This window comes from Octopus bimaculoides, chromosome 2 (genome assembly GCF_001194135.2).
Source record: "Octopus bimaculoides isolate UCB-OBI-ISO-001 chromosome 2, ASM119413v2, whole genome shotgun sequence".
In the NCBI taxonomy this organism is placed as follows: domain Eukaryota; kingdom Metazoa; phylum Mollusca; class Cephalopoda; order Octopoda; family Octopodidae; genus Octopus; species Octopus bimaculoides.
Window position 1 is genome coordinate 18005621 of NC_068982.1, and position 5989 is coordinate 18011609.

Here is a 5989-nt window from a genome sequence, read left to right on the forward strand (position 1 = left end):
TTCTACTATAGGCACACAAGACCTAAAATTTTTTCGGAGGGGACCAGTCGATTACATCATCCCTAGTGTTTCACTGGTACTTAATTTATCAACTTCGAAAGGATGAAAGGCAAAGTCGAACTCGGCAGAATTTTTAACTCAGAACCTAGCGGCAGACGAAATACCTATTTCGTTATTGCCCACAAGGGGTTAAACATAGAGGGGACAAACAAGGAAAGACAAAGGGATTAAGTCGATTACATCGACCCCAGTGCGTAACTGGTACTTAATTTATCGACCCCGAAAGGATGAAAGGCAAAGTCGACCTCGGCGGAATTTGAACTCAGAACCTAACGGCAGACGAAATACCGCTAAGCATTTCGTCCGGCGTGCTAGCAATTCTGTCAGCTTTCCACCTTAACAATAATAACAATAATCGTTCTACTTAAGGCACAAGGCCTGAAATTTGCCAGGAGGAGACTACTCGATTACATCGTCCCCAGTGTTTCACGAAAGGCCTTATGCCAATATTTGAAATCAATTTATATAAGTGCCGTACGTTTTGATTATTTGTGTAAATTATTACAGATATTACTTAGTTTATGGCTTAAAGGGAACAGTTTGAATGGGAAACGATGCTCTACCCATCATATTCGCCGGTCATTGCTCTATCTTATTATCATTTAACCCACAGTCTTCAAAACCATTTGGACCAAAAAAATATGAATTCTGCAGACAACGTCAGAACAGTAGTGGAAGAGTATTTTTCGTTACAGACAAGTAAATTTTGGAAGAGGGGTCTTTACGTCTACCGTATAGATGGAAGAGCATTGGATAAAATGAAGGAAAGTATATTTCACATTGAAAAAGAACTTTGTTTATCTTAATTTTGAAAAAACAAAAAGCACGAAGTATTAAAAAGACCGCATTATTTAGGGGATGGCCCAATAGAATCCATTTTGCGATTCTGTCCAGCGACATTCTAATCAATGTAAAGATGATGCAGCTCGACCTGGAGAGACACCCTCATCTAGATTTTTGCATGTTGAGAAAAGTTACTCCAGATATACATGTAGTTATTTACACACATACGCACACACACGCACACACACGCATTCACACGAATTCACACGTGCACATTAAATATTCATATATATTCATAACTTGTGAGACAAACTGGTCGGCCAATATTCACCTTTTCCCCATTGTCACACTCATTTCATCTCCTAAGATTAAAGGAAAGACTCATCGCTATTGCAATAATAAATATGCGGACGGTTCAGTGTTCAACATCAGTTGTTTCCAGGAAAACAATTCAAGGTTTCGAAAGACGAACGCAATGACCTCTGTCTGACGGTGACTGTCCCCTGACCGCCAATTCAGTTGATGACTTACAATATAGTGTTGACCATTTCTCTGGCGCATGTAAGATTTTCAGCTTGAATACCAGTACAAAGAAAACCAAAGTGATGCATCGGCCAGCATCTTCATGAACATGTCACTATCTCTGAAGTATGTTCTCTCCTGCTCATATTGGCAACACTCATGAAGACAGCATCAAGGTGTACCAGACTGTCATTCCTACGAAACCGCTCTTTTAAGACATAATTCCTGAAGTACTATTTCATACTGAGCTATCCATCCTCCACACAAGGAAAGATTACGGAGTTCACAGGGAAAGATTACGGAGTTCACGTGCCAAACAACTGTAAGAAACTTCACTTCAGCAAAATCGAGTGGGCCGAATCCCACTTCCCTCCATAAGTCTGAAAGAGTCGTAAACAATACTCTGGAGGCTTCAGTGAAGGCCTTTAACATTACGCACAAAAGGAATATCTGACAGAGGATTTGAAGAGTAATAACGCAGCTTAACAACGGAGGAATGCCAGAAAGGAAAATACTTTCAGACCTTCCATTTATATTTGTATTCCTTGTTCATACTATGAAAGACACAAAAGTCTTCAGATTCAATTGACCAGTCCTCTGTGCATCCTCATGGCCCGATAACGCCACGATGACCAGATTCTCCACGTCGTCTCGACGGACGAACAACACTTTAAGTGTACATATGTGTGAGAAATACTCAAGTATTTACTAGCGTAATGAGTAGGCCGTTTAGTTGATCGATATCGATTAAATGGACCGCCATACGTCAAAACCACCGGTAGAACCCATCATATGTATCTATGTATATGTGTATTTTGACCTGCGCGTGTGTATGTATGTATACCTTTGTGTGTGAGAGGTATCTTCTTTTTCTTTTATATCTCACTTTTTATTGCTCTCTCTTTTTATATCCACCATTCTGATTCTAACAGCTCTTCATTCACCTTTTCGTTTTGCTTTCTCTTTCCCCCTCTCGTTTATGTCGGTTATTTACACCACAAGGCTATAAATTTATAGTTCTTTCTCAGTACCTGTCCGTTCCTTAGAATCATTTACACCTGTTTGCTGCCACTTTTTCAACGATTGTACAAGCACCTACTTCTTTCTCTCACTTGCCTCTCCCTCCCTCTTACATTCTTTGTCTTTTTTCTTCGATCTCTCTTCCTCTATTTCTTATACTTTACCTTCTCTCAGTTTACCATGTCCCTTGCTGTCTATCATTTTAATTTTCATACCTTCATAGATTCTAATTTGGCACTGAGAGCTATTTCGAAAACCATTTGAGTTTTTACTTTGAAATTACATTTCTATTTAAGAACACGAATTGCTAATGAAACAGAACTCTACAGTTGGATGTGAGATGCATGTGAACTCGATCCCACGACATTTGACTTCCAGCCTAATTCTATTAAAATTAACTGATATATTATTGTCATAATTAACAATTTATATCAGCATCATCAGTAATAACCCTACGTTAATCAAGTTCCTTATTTAATATCATTTTTATACGAAAGGTTTCAAATTCATCTGCTGCTGAATTAGATATCTTATGTCTTGATCCTAGACCGTTGGATGCATTAGTTCTGTTAGTAGAAATTAAATTCCTCATTCCTTAGGTGGACTGAGTGTAACAACAAAACAAGCTATTCTGCAAAATATAATAAAATAAAGATTAATAAATCCACAGATGTTTTATATGGAGAGCTGTCTAATGCCAGCGCTTATTGATAGAAATTTTTCAACATTCATAAACGAAATACTACTGCAATATCACTTTTACCTCCAAGTTTTCCGTTTAAATATTGGTATTCCTATTCTCACTCTTCGCCAGTATCATATCAATTTGGCTCCCATAGTAACACTTTCCGAAACATTACTAATATTCAGGAAATGTATATGCACATTATGTACACCCTACGAAATATGATAAAATAACTATTTTATAATTTCTCTTTTAATTGCTGCTCTCTCTCTCTCTCTCTCTCTCTCTCTCTCTATCTATCTATCTCTCATACACACATATACTTATACACACATACACACGCACATATGTGATATATATATATATATATATATATATATATATATATGTGTGTATGTGTGTGTGTGTTTGTGTTTGTGTGTGTATGTATATGTGTGTTTGCATGTGTGTATTTATATGTGTGTGTGCATACATATATATATAAATGTGTATGTATATATATATATATATATATATATATATATATATATATATATATATATATATATATATATTTATATAAATGCATATAAATATGTATATATATATGCATATATATGTACACACACACTCACACACACACATATATACATCTCAAAATACACTTGGCTTTTTAAACCAATTATTTCTGTAATTCTGACATGCAGCGCATGAACTTCTCTGATATTACTTTGAATCACCATTTTCCCTAAAAGCATGATCTGCAATTAAATTGATTGCAATCACTGATTTTGCATTAACGTTGGTAATTATCATCCCTCCATACAGACCGGCGGTTCACACTACTAGAAATGAACGTAGCAGTACCTATGGAAATAACAATTGATAATACCGTTGTATTCCCTGCACAATATATTGCATCATCCTGATGTAATATGCCTTCCAAAATGGTGGCTCCTGCATGATGCAGCAGAAACCAGATGTAAAGTCAGACAAAGGTGAGATCTCAACCACACCTACATAAGTAGAGTATGAGCAGTGTTATTGATTATGATCCTGGACATAACTATGATTCTGAAACAATAGGTTTTTGTGAGCCCATGTCCACAATTTGTGATAATTTTAGCTAAGAAATGAACAGAACAGAAAACAACAATTGATAATTCCTATGGAAAATAAATTTACCATTTCCTGTTCATGCATCAGAACTCATAAGACAATTTCTTCAGACCACTGCTGAAGAAGAGAGGAATTCTTTGCAGAATATCAAAAGACACACGTGTTTTGCAAAATGACTTCCTCTGGAGTGAATATCCTCAGAAAAAAAAGGAATCATGGTGGATAGGACAAGAACAAATCTTCCATACTTTTGGATAACTTTAACACATCTCAATGTAAGTGACTACTTTCTGCACCAGAATACCTTTTTCTGCGGACATAGAACCATCTAATCTTCATCAGTTTTGGTTTAAATGTCGTGAGGACGTGATTAAGTATTCTAAGCATCAAACGGAAGAGATGTATGCTGAAAGAGGACTAGGTACACTGATCCAAACTATGATGATTTCATTATATTGAGTATATGTTTGAGGATATCAATGACTCCAAACTAAAACAATATTTCCGGTATCAAACTTACAGCACCGAAGGCAATATTTCAGCAGAAGTCTTGAGAGAGAGAGACATCATACTGGCGCATTATCAGCATATGGCACTGACAATGAATCTAAACTTATCGCAAACCTGAAAGTCGAATATCATGCTATTTTGAAAGGGCTTGCCCAGCAAGGAAACAGAATTGCCCTTCATGATGTATGGTGGAGGTGGAATGAATCTTCCAAACAAACATACAACTTCCTAATGATAATTTTGCTTCGCGATGATAGGCATGAAGTAGGTATAGCTGTTGCAGCTGTTTATTGAAGTATCCACCACACATCTTTCTGGGTGCTGTACAATGCACTTGTTCGTGAGCCTTTTTGAGAACTGGGCAAGTTTCTTACCGATTCTAAATATTTTCTTTTAAATGGTGAACAAAGGAGTACCTGATAACTCTAGGAGTCCTGAACAAGATATTAAAGGACTGTGTGGCTATAGATCTTTAATATGAGGTGATGTAGAGTTGTCGACAAGCGATGATGAAATAAACGTTTATTTTGTTGCGTCAAAGTTAAATCTGTTCAAATGCCTATAAATACGAGGGTCCATAATTTTGAGGACCAACTGTTTGACCAAATTGCCAAATGTGTGTTAGATGTTGGAGATGGAAAGATTTCCTTCCAATATTAATGACCTCATAGAACAGATCCTATAAGCCGAGTGTTTAAGACAACAGGCGAATTGATAACAAAGGTATTATTCAACTTGCAGCATAAATAGCCAGCTCACTCTGGCTGTACACAGCATATTTTCTAGATAGTCTTTCATCAGTACAAGTGGTAGCTAAGATATTAATTACATTATACCGAAGTCATTCAAGAGTGAAATATGTTAGGCATTAAATGTCATCATTCTAAGTTAGGAAGAGAACTATAGATTCAAAGAAAAGCATAGAGATAGAACACTATAAGCGATATATATACAGCGATAAGAATAATGTTGATAAGAATAATGTCGATAAGAATAATGTCGATAAGAATAATATCGATAAGAATAATGTTGACAAGAATAATGTCGATACGAATAATGTCGATAAGAATAATGTTGATAAGAATAATGTTGATAAGAATAATGTTGATAAGAATAATGTTGATAAGAATAATGTTGATAAGAATAATGTTGTTACGAATAATGTCGATACGAATAATGTCGATACGAATAGTGTTGATAAGAATAGTGTTGATAAGAATAATGTAAATAAGAATAATATTGACAAGAATAATGTTGACAAGAATAATGTTGTTACGAATAATGTCGATACGAACAATGTTGATACGAATA

The 5989-nt window shown here is 35.8% G+C and overlaps 1 protein-coding gene across 1 annotated transcript in view; it reads left to right on the plus strand.

Annotated features, from left to right (window-relative positions):
* LOC106877805 (ABC transporter G family member 7-like) overlaps nucleotides 1-5989 on the plus strand; it is an 81550-nt gene that overhangs the window by 75260 nt on the left and 301 nt on the right. The window lies entirely within an intron of this gene.